Consider the following 16,120-nt stretch of genomic DNA (forward strand, 5'->3'; position numbering starts at 1 on the left):
TGGATTTCATGTGTTTACTTCAGACCACCTTTAATCCTGTCCTAGGGACTCCATGGTTCTTAGAACATATTTGATGTGCTCCTAGGGCCTATCTAGGGCTTGCATGCTCTGGGATAGCTACGCAACGCAAATCAAAGGGCAGCAAGTGGGAGTGATCAGAAGATTTAGTTCCTAAACATATTTTTAATCCAAACTATAATTTTAATGTACACATGCTGCAGTGCATTGCATCAAACTAGTTGATTCCAATTGTTTTCTGGTTACCTGTTCTAGTTCAGCAGCATACTAATCCTGCATAGTTTTTAATGTTACTCTATTAAAACTTCCAATTTCAATTACTATCCTGAATATTCAGTATCCTCAATTCTCCACATACTTCTCCATCTGCCTCCACTGACCAAGAAGATACAAAACACAAATCAAACTTTACACAGTTTTTACACAGTTTAAAGTACCTGAGCCAATGGGTGTTAAACTTGATTTTCTAAAACTTTACCATTTGAAGAAACAATGAATTTAGTATCTTCCATTTTAAACCCATTGAGAAGGGCTGTATGTTACAGATTCTACTCCCAGGGCCAAAAACTTTGTTATTACATCACCTCATTTGTAGTAACCAAATCTCCTCTTGGACAATGTAAGGAAAAAAAGAAATCAGTTGATTTAATTCCTAAAGTGAAGGAAGCCAAAATCCAGGTGAAGGACAATTCTCTTCAGAAAAACAGCAAAATCACTGAATATCAATCACACCTATCTCATCCTTTTGACTAAAATATAGCAATTCTCGTGATGCTACAGATTTTATTCACCTGCAATGACTACACTAGTACCTCTGAGTTTCAAAGACACTGACATAATCTCTTGGACAAGAGAAAGTCATGTTTTGTTTTGCTTCCTTAGTACTAGAAGATTTTATTACATAATGTTTCAGTGTTTGACAGGTGTTCATTTTAGTACAGATTATGGAATTAAACAATAAAACCTTCCAACCAACCCTTGCAAGAAATGCATTAGAAGACTAATCTTTCTCCTAAGAAACTTGTACAGGGCCCTTATTTTAAGAAAAGCAACTTTCACTGAAAGCATCTGATCTGACTTTCAGGAGTTTTAGCAGCAAATACTGAACAATGATGCCCACAAAGGAGAAAGGTATGACGGTTTAGAGAAGAAAAGAGAGGCAGAGAAGACACTATAGTCAGTCAGCCTCTGTGGTTGGTCTCATAGATACCCAAGTTTTGCAAGCCTGATTTCATACAAGCTTATCACGATAGACGCTGTTTAAGTAAATGAACTACCAATAATTTCATGTTTTAATTCAGCAAATTAATAGTGTTGTATTTTAATTCAATTCAAGGACCAGGTGTAAACACAGTGTTTCATGTGAGATTGAAAAAAAAACGTTCAGCCATAAACATTTTTTCATATCTCTTAGTCATTTTCAACTATATCTTGTTTAACATGAAAATTAACTGTTGTTTAGTAGACTCCCTTTTAATTTACAAGAAAAACATTCATGTTGTCAAACAAAAGCTTATGACTTAAAAGAAACATAACAAGCTTCTGATTACATACAATTTCTTTGCCCTGAGGACAGTGACCAAAATTAGTAGGTCAAAGGCAGCTTCAACTACACTATGCTTTTTTCCCCCCAAGTATCTTCTTATAGCTGTCCAGCAAAGTCTGATCAAGTTACAGAATTTAGTGGACTATACATGAGCAGACACTTTATCACTCAAACTGCATAGTCATTGATTACCACTCAATCAGCTGATGCGGGTTTTGAGCTAGTGGAAGGCTGGGTGGGGAAGGAGGTTTAGTGTAACTACTTTGTAATTCAGGAGAAAAAAAGTACTATATCCAGGTTGGTTCTTCACCACTAATTTTTTAGCAGTAGTATTTTCCTGGCTTAGCCAAAATTACTGTCTTAACCATTCAGTTAGACAATAATTACACATGGTTAGAACTTCACTCTTTCAGCTTTTCAATGAAGTCTTCAGGTAAATAACACTACCAAACACTTGAAAGTAACAATTTTCAGCAAGATACTGCTTACATACGTCTAGTGTGATTTCAAATTACTCTATTGAACCAGTAACTTCGAAAAACTTAATAACACAGCTTTTCCATCATACTCAGTAAGAGCTAAAAATATGGTTTTTTTCATCTGCTATTAACATGCAGTGGTTTTCCTGCAATTCTGTTTCTACTTGAAATTTAGAAGAAAAAGCACAACATTAAGACTCCACATTCATTCACCGCAAATATGAAAACATTAGGAACTTCTGATAGAAACAAGTCTGCACTCACTGGAAGAAAACAAAGGAGCAGAAGAGTTACCAAGCATTGTACCATCAAAGGCATTTAACATTTATGTTCCCCTCATCTTACTGTTTCCACATCAATTCTTCACATCATAAAAATAAGAAATGCAATAGTATAGCCACAAGACATGGTAAGAAGGTGCAGATGAAGGTTTAAGGCCCACAGCCCTTACTTTCTTTAAGACTGGATTTCAAGATGAATTGGATCAATTTCCAAACAAGATTACAATCTAAAGCTGCTAGTGATACCAGGACATCCCATTCAGTCCTATGTTCTCCTGATCCGCTTGAAACTGAAAGCCAAATCCCACAGTTGTAAAACTTGTCACACCAATCTGCAGTGAGCAACTTTGGACTGTTTGCACATTTTCTAATAAGCCCAGTAATAAAACATCTGCAGTGCTGGAGCTTTGCTGTGCTGTTGGCTCTGAAGGGTAGTTTCTATTGCTCCAGCTAGATTAGATGTACTGCGTTTGATATCTTACTTAGCTCGGTAAGCAGCATTAAGGAGAAACATGACAAAATTCAAGCTGCTCACAGCTTAAACCATCCCCTTTTCTATTTAAGGCTATTCACCCCCCAAACTCCACTCTGCTTTCCGCTCTTAGAACACCAGAGCCACCGGCAGATTAGGCTCACTTTTTATAAAGGGTGAGGTGTCCGCTGCGATACCATTTACCGAATTTCCTCAAACCCTCCAAGGAACCGGGAGCCGCGAAGCCACAGCGAAGGAAAACCCCCCACAGCGAGGGACACCCCTCCCCCCCCCCCGCTCCAGGCCGACCCCGCGGGGTCGGGGCGCTGCCCCCGTGCCGGGCGTTACCTCGCCTTCCCCGAGCGCCGTTCGCCCCGGCAGCCCCGCACGGCTCGGGCGGGCAGCGCTCACCCGCCGCGCTCGCTCCGCCCGCGCCACCCGCTGCCGGGCGGCGGGAGGAGAGCGACAGCCGCGGTGCCGAGCGCTGTCAGCGTGCCCAGCGCCGCCGGCTGCGGCTTGCGGCCCTCGGCCCCCGGGGGCGGACCGACGCGGACGGAGGGAGGGAAGGAGCCGCTCCGCGCGGCCCCGCGGGGCGGGGGAAAAGCGCCGCACCGCCCCCGCCCCGCCCGGCCGGCCCCGGCCGCTCAGCGCCCCCAGTCCGCCCTTCCCCGCCCGTCGCACCTGGGAGCGGGGCTACGGGGGCTGCGGCGCTTCTTCCATCGGGGTCGGGACAGCCCTTCCCGGGTGCAGGATGCTCCGGCTGGAATCGAGTTACGGCAGCCGGAGCCTTAAAGGGGCCGAGCCGTCGCCGCCACCTGCCGCCGGGTCCTCTCGCCGCCTCCGGGGGGACGCGGATTCCCGGCGCCTCCCGCCCGCCCCCTCTGCGCTGCAGCCGCGCGGAGCGGGGCTCCACAACCCAGGATGTTTTACAGCCCGGGACCGTCCTGCCGCTCCTCAGCGCGGCCCGGTCGCAGCCGCGGTAACAGCGCCCGGCGGAGCTAAATGGACATGGCTGAGAACGGCGTATGCGTTGGGAGGGCAAAAACCCCAGTAAAGCATAGCATCTCACCTTCCAACAACATTTTAGTCACTATGCCTTTTACGTCTATATGGCCCCGTTGTCTGAAATACATCACGGGAAAATGCTGATGTGACCGTTCGTGCACTAGGAATCTATTTGTGCACAGGGTCATAGGGAACACATCCATCATACAGAGAACAGGTATTGCCAATATTTGCTATTTTCTAAATTAAATGTGATTTATGACAAATTATTTTTTTATTTTACATTTTTAGCTGTTGTATTGAAAAATCAAACAGAAGCAAAATTACGTTGACAAATATGATGGATAGACTTAGTCTTTTACCAACTAATGGCCATGACTCTCTTCCTCTTGGCATCCTTCTGCTATAATCCACATCCTAAACCATCTCAATTTTACATTTCCGTTAAGCGTTGCTGATCTTTCAGATCAATAATTTAAAAATTCTCCTCTCTCAGACAAAATAATGTTAAAGGCATTCATATATGTCTCACCCTACAGATTAAGCTTCAGCTGAGAAAGAAATCATCTACCCCTCTGTGTACAGTGATCGCTCTTGCAAGACATCTCCCACAGCAGGAATGCTATGGCTTAAGCCTGAACAGAAACTGATGTTGGCTTGCCTTAATAGGCCGATCTGGGAAATGCAGAAACCCAGGTGCTGATTAACAAGGCATTGAGCCATTCCTGCTGCAGAAGTGGTAACCTGTAGGAGGTGGGCAGGGCACACTGCCAGTATCCGTAACTGTTTCCAGCCAGTTTGGCTTAATCCGCCAGGTAAATGTATGTGTAAACATCAGAACTACTGAAGTTTGATTTCCTGGGGACTTGAGTCTTATGACTGACCAGCTTTTAAAATTATTTTTGTTAACAAAATTCCACAAGATGTCCTCAGACGAGTGCAGGAGGAGACCCCGGTCCTGCTTCCAGTCTTCTTCCATTCTAGAAACAGATGGATAAATAAAGACAGCGATATCATATCAACACCATTTCTTAGTGAAATTAAGATTAAAACCTCATCTTTTACTCTGATGTGATATAATTTTATTCCTCATATAAATTAAGATTTCAACCTATTTTTCTACTATGTCTGCAGTTTTTAGTGAATCAGAGCAGCCACTAAAACCTAAGAACTCCATGGTGGGATCATCAACCACTTTCAAGATGACATAAACTACAAAAATTCCAAGAGAATTTTTTCTTCAATAATTCACCTTCCAAAGAACAACCCTCACTTTTTCTTAATACGATACCATTGACTTTGAAGTGCCTTTATACATACCCCTTGCCCTTTTAAGTTGTAATGATACCAGTACTCCATACAACCAAGCAGTGGACCTCTGGGTGACAGAGGATCTCAGTGGCAGTAAAAGCAAGAATGGTTGTCCTTAGGCCTGCAGGCACTAGCAAGGACTCCTTCCACTTATGGTTTAGAACCAAAGACTCTGAACAACAAGTTCTGGCAGATTTAGCTCCTATGTTTTAAAATATTATTTCTCTCAACTGCCTGAGGTCATGACCATTCTAGGAGAGCAATGAAAGTGGGTAGATTTTAACATGCCAGCCTATAACCTGGAATCTCCCATCATAAGAGTGTGGTAATACCTAGCTAGCAGTTGGCTAAAACAGACAGTTCAGAATGGTAACGTCTTGAACTGAACAGATAACTCTGCCAGAGACCACCTATCAGAGCTCTAAGCCTCAAAACTACCCGCACTTAACAGGTTAGGAAGCATCTGGGAGAAGACAAACCAGACTCTCCCCAAACCTCCGTAATCAGGCCTGTGTAGCTCACAGCCTAGCAAACAATTCCTTCGGCCCAGTGCTGCGTGGGTGAAAGAAACAAGTTTGACCTGCCTCACTGCTCTCTCCTTGGCCTGCCATCAGCACGTTGTTGAGCATGCAGCAGATCATGACCAGAGGCAATGCCCTCTTTCAACAGCCCAACAACACGTGCTGGGTTGAAAGCTGCCAACTGTAAAGCTGAGAATGGTGGTGCACTGAGGATTCCAGAGCTGACTGCTCTTCCACATAAGCGTACAGCAGAGTATCTCTCAGACTTTTGATAAACAAAATTTGCAGATCAAAGAGAACTGGCTAGGGGGGCATGAAGGCATTGTAGTAGCAGGAAGGCCTGTAGACATGGTTAGATACAGCTACCATAAATTCAGGTTGCCTTAGACTGGTTGTCTGCCCTCTTTTCCAATGAGAAGTGTTCTTCAGGAAGATTTTGAGAGCTGTCTCTATATCTGGGATTCTTGGTATCTACTAATCTCATATCATGTTATTGCATACATGCAGCAGCCTCACCTTGGAGGTCCCATGTCCAGCAATCTCAGAGCAAACACACTAGGCCCATATTGGATATGCAATGTAATTCCAGCAAAACCAACAGAGTACTCTACCACTCCTACAAAGTGTTGCATGAACATACCACACAATTACTTTGAGCATTTCCAGCAAGTTCTAAAAGTATCAGGCTTACTGTACTTGCATGATGCAACTGGTACACCTTTTTCTGCATCAGAAAGAGAGTAGCCAAAGGGTGGGACAAAAAGTCACCAGAGCAGTACCACAGCCACGTGGTTGCTATACAGTGACCACAGTTTGGCTTTCACAACTAATACACGTCTTCCTCCCTCCCTTGTGATGTACAGCCACCACTTTCCAGCTGCTGCAAACCAAAGTCACCTCTGCCAAATGACAACTGTCAAGAACTTCCCCAGTAACAACTGCAACTTCTGAAGACAAGCTTCAGCCTCAGCATGAAAGGAAAGTATGAGCAATGGGCTTGCTAAGGTGAATTGCAGAACAGAGATTTAGCAACATAGGGCAAAAAATAACATTATATTCCATGTCAACAGGGGGCATATATGCTGAAAGACCATAGAAAAAGTAAGAAGGACAGGGAGGCATCACAGTAGCACTTGTGGGTAGCAGCATAATTCTATTGGCATCAGCTGAATCATCTTATTTACACTATGTAAGAGAAAAATTGGGCTCTGCTTTTCATCTACGCTTTTATTACAATTAAACATCTTGGTTAGATTGATGATTTTCAGCTTCATGTCAATTAGACCCAGTAAATCCATAAACGAGGAACAAATTTGGATAAAATGGACGGGGTTTGCTATCACAGGGTGGTAAAGAGAAGGCAGCCCAACATAAGTAAGTCAAAGTCTGCGGTAATTTGTCCTCAGCCAAGTTGTACACACCTGTTCCATACCCTTCTCCTTCTGGAATTACTTCCAGAGTGGCACTTCAGATATGGTAAAAACTTATTGTCAGATGACTGCTCCCACTAAAGTCTGCAAGGGAGATGTGACCATGAATAGAAAAATACACAGTAACCTTTCCATAGCATGCCTGCAATTTCAGAGCCGTGCTTTCCTAGAGCTGAGCCTCCTTTTGCCGAGAAGGAAGCCTTTATCGTGGTTGCTGTACTGAAAAGTGAGATATATGTGAGAAAGGAAAATACTTTTAGAGCATTTGAAAATTATTTCAGTTGTGGTTTTAAACTTACACAGGACATAACTAACCTTTCTGTCTGAACTTACCCATTGTAGGAAGAACAGAGTCTTAATGAATGTTTAAAACTTGAGCAGTTTATGAAAGAAATTATATAACACAGTGTTGTAGAAGCAGTGGATTAAGAAATGCTTTCATTTATTTCTGTCTTAGGAAGTTCCTAGGTCTACCTGTCAGCAGCAGGAGATATTCCCAGAAAATCAATTATACATGTAAGCAAAAATATCGTGGAGATTAAAGAACACATGAAAGAGCAAGCACAATTCTTCTTTCACAACATTGTGAATCAAGAGTAACTTCACTGAAGCCAATGAGTTACACTGATGTGAGTGAGAAAAGAACCAGCTCCATTGTCTGAAAATTACTCAGGCCACCCATGGAGTCCAATCACAGGAACTGCAGGCAGCTAATATCGCAGCATTTAATTCAGAAAGCCCAAGACTGAAAAGAGGAGACTGAAAAGAAAGGATCTGAATTTGGTTTTAACCAAAAAAAGCTGAAAAATAGAAGAAAAATTGTGAATTGAAAGGAAAAAAATTACTCCATTTCTAAAACAAAAAAAATCTCAAAAAAAAAAAAAATTGCATAGAAAAAAAAAAACCAAATCTGTGTGCCTTGTCCTTTTTTTTTTTTAAACACCCTGCAGGTACCCAGTTAACAGTTGCTGAGCTGTATGCTTCCTCGGAGGAAAAACGTTATCTTCATTTTCCAAACAGCAGACACGTTTTGTGAGTTTTGTGTGTTACACCTACTCAGATCGAGTGCTACAGAATGTGTGTCTTACCTTTCCAGCACAGGTCACTGTAACACATGCTATCACATTTCTAGGTAGTAATGTACCTTCACTTTTCCCTGCTTTAGTATACTTCCTCTAAGTATGATTTATACTTCCACCCTCAGTTTTTCATCTGAGGTCAGTGAGTTTAGCTTTCCTAGCTCCTGTCACCTCTCCACTGGAGACAGCATTTCTGCCAGTAGTACTTACTGTCCGTAATAGAACAAAGGCTTGTTTCTGGAAAGCTGTCTGTTCACGAACCTCTTCCTGTCCCTTCTTCAGTTTTCTTTCAGTTTTTGTCTTCTCCATTTATCTCTCTCATCGCATGCTGTCTCTTTCATCTATTTACACCTCACCTGCAGCATTACTCTCTCTATTGGTATTATTATCCTGATTATAACCCTCCAGAAGCTATTGAGGACCTGTAAAACAGCACATTGTGAGTTTAATCTGCTGCATTACGAACCACTACACTGATGCACCATGTCAGCATTATGACAAAACATCAAACCACATTAAGACAGATGTGCCAAGTATGATCCACAGAACTCACAGGAACACCATCTCTTTTTTTCTTTTCCAGGTCATTCTGTCTCCTCTTTTTCTTGTCTTCTACTTTATAGCTTCTTTCTTCTTTCTTATCACCTTTTCCTTTTCTGTCACTTTATTTTCCTCCTTCCCTACCTTCCTTTACTGTCCACCTCACATTCCTCCGTGCATTTTCTTTCCTCTGATGTTCCTGCACACAGGAGTATAAAGGAGGCAGTACTGCAGCTTTGTTAAATGTGTCCTTGGCTCTTCAGTAAACAAAGTTGCACCTGGCTGCATCTTTGGGATCTACAAACTGAGGGTCTAGAAAGCATTTCATTCCCAAAATCTTAAACCAGAGAGCAACTTCTTGGTTCCCTAACCTCTAACATGGAGCACACCAGGAACAGCAGGAAGAAGCTTGAAATAATACCAGATTCTTTTCTTCACATGCACATATTTCCTTCTGCCTTGTGAGCTGAGGCTCTTAGCAACAAGAGCACTGTAAAACTGGGTAGTGACTTGATGATGTCAGAACAGCAGAAAATGGAAGAAGATGTACTTTGTAATGGCATACAATTGAAAAGCATGAAATTGGTGCCAAGCAGTGCAAAAACCAAACAAATTATTTCCCAACAATTCAACATGCAAAGGGTCAAAAAGCAATCTGGTTTTTAATGTTCTGACTGATAATTAAAATCAGCATAATTCCAGTAGAGAACAAAACAGTGCTTGTTGATACTTGTTATTTTATGTGATAGCATCAGATTTTCAGGTAAAAAGACAGAGCACATGGTTGGGATAGTATCGCTCATCTGTATGCCAAAGAAGCTTCTAAGCCTTGCTTAGCTCAGTCTAAACTTTGGCACATGCCATAGCAGCTGCACACCATTTAACTGTGCCTCTTTCAGCACACACCACAGCGTGGAAAGAATGGTTTATAAGGGTATTTTAATGGCAGATATACTAGCCTGAAAAGGTAAAGTACCTTCTTCAGACAACATAATTTCCTCTGAGTGTTTTGTCAATTTTTAAGATTTTGGCAAAAAAATTTCTATCATTTTTAGTGATTTTTGATTCTTCTGTTGATCCGTGAAAGCCTTGAGGAAAAAAGGAAGGAAAATTACTTGGCAGCACAAGGAAACAATAAAACCTGGTGCACACTCACTTTATATATGTCTAAGTGCTGTTGAAATCCATCAAAAAAAAAACCTGACTAAGGAAACAAGAAATTGTCTTCCATTAGTTCTCAAATATAGTACTCAATAATAGGAAGATCATGCTCAATAGAGTCAACTTTCAAACCTAAGATTTAAGACAACAATCCTGGTAAGAAACATACAAAAAGAGAAGAAACTACATTAAATACATTGGTGCTAAAATGCAGAAATAAAGCTTGCCTTTCAAATCAAGGGGGGAATTTGGTTTAGGTTTCTACTTCCAATTACACTATTCAACACCATACATTTTTGCTGATGAGTAACACTCACTCTGATTGACTTACTCAGCTATCTACAAATACTAGAAAAATACTGAATATAAAACCAAGAATAACTAAAAATAAGGAAAATACAAAACCAATCCTACTTGTATTTGTGATATATATGATATGCTAATTGTATATATATGAAAAAAATGCTAAGGTGAAAGAATTCCACCATAAAAATGCAAATGTTTTAAGTGGGTTTGAAAAGTCACCTTGTAAATTGCATCAAACATACTGTCTAACTAAACAAATTGCAGAAAAATTGCTTTGTGATATACACGAGTTAGAATATCTTGGTTGTGTTTGGGGGTTTTTTTTCAGTGTTTCCCACTTACTTTTATTTTATTGTAAACATAGACATTTTTCTGTGATAACTCTACTGGGACTGCTTGAAGAGCCAACATTTCAGCACCTGTTCATTTGATTTGCTGAATAAGGGACATTACACATCTGGAGTGCCTCTGGCAATGTCCTCTTTTTCTATGTGGAAATTACGCCCCAGTGGAAACAGGAATCTCACTGCTGGAAGTGGAAAGTTTATGATTCAAGGTATCTTGAGCAGCAGTACCTGCACATATGCAGACCAAGAGGTTCTAGTCTAATGCCATGTTCTGCAGTGCACAAGTCAGGTGTCTTCTGGACACACTGTACCCCACACATATGCACTAAGTGTTGGACTGGACTTCTCTGACTCACTGGGTGTGCCAGACACATCATGCAGCAAGTCCATGGTGTTCAGAATTCAACAAATTTGATGCTCATGTATACAGGCCAAATGGGCACCAAACAAACTCTTCTATGTCAAGTTATCCTAGGGAAAAATAGTGGAAGCCAGGTGCTGGAGCAGGTAATGCTCTAAACCTTGTGTAATTATTCTTTCTTTTAAAAAAATGCATATTCCAATAGGTCTTAAAACAAGGACAGTCATTTCATCTGACTTTTGCATAGCATCTGTCCTAAAGAACTCCTTTATGTTGTAACAAGAAATAAATAATCTGGATGAGAACACTGTACTTCTTCCCCCCATCACCACTGTGGAAGTTAGAGGAATCAAGGCTTCTCATTATCTGATTCCTAATTACAAAAATATATCACAAAAGGAGAAGGTAACGAACACAAGGCAGTAACTCTTCAGTTTCACTTTGAACAAACTTTTTTTTCTCTTTGCATGTACAGTACTCTTTAAAGGTGATCGCAGTATACCTTACAAGCAGTTCACCAATTGAATAAAAAAAAAAAAATATAAAAAATCAAGACTTATGAAACCTCTTGGCTTGACTATTAGCTACTTAAGAATTGCTTGTGTTTACAATTGTACCAGTCCTCAAATAAAAAGGTACAATCAAGAAAACAACATATTTTTTCTTCAAAGTGTTCTAAAAAGAGTATAAAATCACTTTTAAGATCCCTCTTTGGAAATCATTTCTATTACTTATTTGACTTTGGTCAGTGGTAGTAAATTGGAAGCTGTCATAAAAACTCATGTTTCCACATATGTAATATTTTTTTTCTTTTCAGTAATATATTAATCACAACTCAGCAAAATAATTAATATCATAACTAATTGTCTCATTATCACTGTTTAATTCACAGCCACGGGAATCGACCAGCTAACTCTCTTGATACCTTAACAATGCATTAAATTCACAGTAACTAATGCAAATGATTTATAATTTCCTGACATTCATTAAAACTGTAATATAGGCAGGGACACTCTTTTCTTGTACTGTCAAACATAGAGAGAACAGTGTTACACATCACCTGTGGTTGATGAAAAAAATGTAAGTGAGGGGTATCTGGTTTTAAATTTTATGTTATCACATAATTCAAGACTGTTAAAGTACAGTGCAGAAGGCAAGTTATATTGGCCATAGCTGGACTTTTAACTGTGTCAGCTTTTTCTTAACAGGGTTTGCTGTGCTTGACATCTTACATATTTTTAACTAAGAGATGGAAGCAGTAGAAGGACCTTCACATTTCAAAATTTTAATATTTTGTGTTGCAAGAATTATACACAAACATACAGAAATTAAAATAAATAAATGAGAAACGTTTGGCAGCACTTGCAAACTCTACGAAGAATTCAATTTATCTTCATTGAGAGCTAGTGGAGTCATTACATTCAATTGACTTTTATAGAACTTGGTTAAATCCCCAAACCTACAGCCATATCTGGCAGCATTCGCAAAACAATGGTCAATAAAAGACATATTTTTAAACACAACTGCATACAGAAAAGACAGAAGAAAAATGGGAGGAAAAGAAAATGAAAGACAGTGAGGAACAAAACCAGAACACATCTCCTCTTCTCTTTTAATATGACCAGCCCCTTCTGGCTCCAGCATGTCATTAATTCAATGCTAGACCTTTAGAAACCTAAACAGCTCAGAGAACTGTCCTCACTTTTAACTCAAGAACCTGTCCTTACATTGGAGGGTGTCAGTTCTGCTGCATTTTGTATGCTCAGAAAGAGAGGATGCAGAGAGCACAGAAGGGCGAGACACCCTTTTCTCAAACCTAAGAATCCTGAGGGCTGAGCACTGAAATCCAGAACATGACCTGTAACAGCAGCACCAGCCTCACAACTACCTGGTTTTCAATCTGAGAGGAAGAGCTGTGCACAGAAATAAGCTGATAGATGAGACCAGGCTACCTCCCTGCACAAGCAACAGCCAGTTTTCTGACAGCAGGAATCCAGGAAAGGCTAAACAAATGTCCATTTCTCCTCATCCTCCTTACAAATGCTTATGTGGAAAGCTCAGGAAAACCCCAGTCAAAAAGCATCAGTGAATATGTAGATGACTTCTACAGTCTAACCTCTGAGTACCCTGCAAATTTCATTTAACACTACAGATCTGAAGATATATTTCCAGGAGATTAATATTAGATTTCAAGTCTATTTTTAGGAATGTTTTTTTAAAAGGCCTTATTTTTACAGGCTGAGCGGCCTGAGGCACCCAAAGGACCTCTACAACACTCAGTATTTTTGAGTAAAACAGCAGTCTCTTTCTCCTGGCCTTTTGAATAGACAGAAGAGCATTATTTTATATTATGTTACAGGAACTGCTCCCTGAACATGCTACCCAGTAATTACAACAAGTGGCATTATGTAATTTTGGTTCTGCCTACTGCTAAAATTCTTGCTTCGAATGCACCCAAACTGTTACCAAACCTTGTGTCATCAAAGCCACACTCACCAGCCCTCCAGACATGCTCTCAGATGTAGCAGGTTAAAGAAACATCTGCTAGCACCATGGCTCATGCCTATTAGAGAAAACATTTTCCCTAGAAATTGGTACTTTGATTCTAAATTCATACATGGTATTTAGACCCAAACAAATTTTTAAAAACAACCTCCTCCCCCACTTCCAAAGACTATATGCAGAAAACAACATTGCCAACAAGAGGGAAATGTTTAAATAGTAGGAGGGAAGGATACCTTATGTATTGAGTTATTGTAAACTCACAACCACTTTGCTGTCTGTCACTGAAAATTAAAGTGAATGTGAATGGGGAAAAAAAATAAATTTTTTTAGGATTTTTACAATGGAAAAAGTCTCATGATTTGGAGAATTTGGTTCCACTTTTTTGACTATTTAGCAAAAGCATTGGTTTAAGTGTTTGCAAGTGCTATATCTTTGTGTCTAAACAAGACATAATTTACAATTTATATACAAGTGCCATTATACCAAGAAGCACAGCACTAACTCCAACATTAACACAAATATTATTACAGCTGTTATTGATTACAAATACAAATCAGGACTTCTAAGCTTACATTCGTATAATTCTGATGACTCATACAAAGTGAAACTGCATTGGGCCCAAAGTAATTGAAAGTACCTGCTGCTAAAAGGGACAAATTTTGCCAGATTGGCTCTGACAACATCCTAATTCTGCCTTCAAGTGAGATCAGCCAGTAGCTTATGTATTTATCAGCTGCCTGCTTCATCATGTCACTCAGCTGATTCCAAATGGTCTAGTCCACTGATTTAATTAAAAATCCCTTTCCTTCCCAAACACAAAAGTTTTTATAACACTCATGATAATGTTACTCTTAGAGTCTTCCAGATGCAGCTTGCATTTCTAATATTAAAAAGGGTAGCAGCAGGTTTTTCTTTGGAACAGTCTCACAAGCAGTACATGGAAAAAATACTACACCTATTTTTTCCTATTTAAGAGCTTCAGTTCAATAACAGTGATCAAGTATTTAGAGTAAGCGTAGTTTATTTCTCCTCCAGTAAAGAAGTTCAAAGCTAACTTCATGCAACAGTAGCAGAGGTACCAGAGGCAGCCTCTGTAATTACTGCACTTGCATCACCTTCTGACAAATGACTTTTCGGACCAAGTGCACTGCTTCCTCCCAAACGTGCAGGTCACACACTCACTTGTAGTATTGTTGATCTGCAAACTGGAGAGCAGGATCCAGCACTAGTCCCTGCCTTCCTCACAGTAGTCCTGTACTTCACCTGCTTCACGTTACTTAGCTAACGTGACCATGTTGTGCTAAACTTGGGGAGAGTCACTGCTTTTCACATGAACTTTCACATGGAAGTCTGATGCTGAGATGAAGAATTCTCAAGGCACTTCATGGATCAAGATCAATCGCGGAGCACACGGCACAGCTGAAGGAGTAGGAGCAACTGCTTGATTCGTGCCTGTTACAACTTCAGACTCAAGTCTACCATGTCCAAGAACATCATATCAAGCGAGCAGGGAGTTGCCGTGATGAAAAAACACAAATACACCTATGTCCTACTGAGAAAAGGTATAATTAGCAGTGTTATGCTGCAAGTGGGATCTTCATGAGCTCTGCTCAATTTTCACCAAGGAAAAAAAAAAAATCCACAAACCCTTATTCCAACTAGGTTGCAGGTTGTTGCTTCAGTCTTTAGTTATTTTAACCTGTCTTACCAAACTCTGACTCTCCCCTCAAGCCTTGCAATCTTCTGTGTTTACCACTTGAAAGCTAAATCCCTTACTCTAGCAGCATTAACAATGAGTTAGATGACTTCAAGCACTTGTAGGAATTTATGAGGCAAACTCACTGATTAGCTTTTTAGACTCCTTGAATGTCAGCAACTTTGCTTTACATCCAAGGATTTCTCAGATTCTCAATTTTCTACTCCAAGGAACAGGTATTTCCCTGCATGTATCATTCTTATTTTTTCCTCTTGTTTTTAAATAACTTACATAGCAAAAGAAAACCCCCCAAAACAAAAACAACCAAACAGAAACTTCCAACTTTACTGGTTTTAGGTCAGTTTCTCTTTAATTTCACCAAATAGCTTTGCAGAAGAATTTTGCATTGGAAGGAGAAGTACGTACATACAGAAGAAATAACATGAAAAGGAGATAAGAAGTTGAAGGTTTTTATGTCACTCCTTGCCACTGTTTCCAGGATTGTTTCTTGGAATAAAATGCCTAATAAAATGCAGTTCTATGACATTTATGGTAGGGAAAAAATAAGAGCAAAGGAAAGATCTTGAAAAATCTTGAAAAAACAACTTAAATAAAACATTTGCTAGCTACAGCCAATGTGGCAACCTGGGCTAAATTCTACATCAATGACATTATTTTCACTGAAGAAAGTACAAGCGGGGAAAAGATCACCACAGTCAAAATTAATACTTAAATTGTCTATAGAACTTACTGGCTTATTTTAACATAGTAGTTTATGTCCTGAAAGGGACTGTGGTACTTTCTTCCTCTTCTGTCATTGACAGACATCCATCTCTATTGTCCCTACTTATTAGTTTTATGTAGCTAATTAAGTGGAAATCAAAATGAATTTTTAAAATTCATGCATCATCAACAGAACTATTAATTAAAACCTTGTTGCTCCAAAATGTCAACAACGATTAGGTAGTGAAATATTGTTTGTGAGGTTACTCATTTGGGTGGAAGACAAGCTTACCATGGTAATATTGTTTTTAATAGTCTCTGCTTAAAACAACTGCAAAA

General features: G+C 40.0%; 1 protein-coding gene across 4 annotated transcripts in view; it reads right to left on the reverse strand.

The window, feature by feature from the left end:
- The window catches only part of TLCD4 (TLC domain containing 4), a 35,474-nt gene that overhangs the window by 17,572 nt on the left and 1,782 nt on the right, over positions 1–16,120 (reverse strand). The window contains exon 1 of one of the 4 annotated variants that reach the window (XM_027722753.2): positions 3,478–3,540. The exons of 1 other annotated variant lie outside the window; for it this stretch is intronic. The gene's annotated coding sequence lies outside the window, so the exon portion shown is untranslated. Of the gene's footprint in view, positions 1–2,960; positions 3,063–3,144; positions 3,281–3,477; positions 3,541–16,120 lie in introns of those variants that run through there. 2 more of the 4 variants (XM_027722751.2, XM_027722750.2) reach the window with 2 other exon arrangements.

Source organism: Pipra filicauda, unplaced genomic scaffold (genome assembly GCF_003945595.2).
Source record: "Pipra filicauda isolate LSUMZ 115617 unplaced genomic scaffold, ASM394559v2 scaffold47_size6085603_pilon, whole genome shotgun sequence".
NCBI lineage: Eukaryota > Metazoa > Chordata > Aves > Passeriformes > Pipridae > Pipra > Pipra filicauda.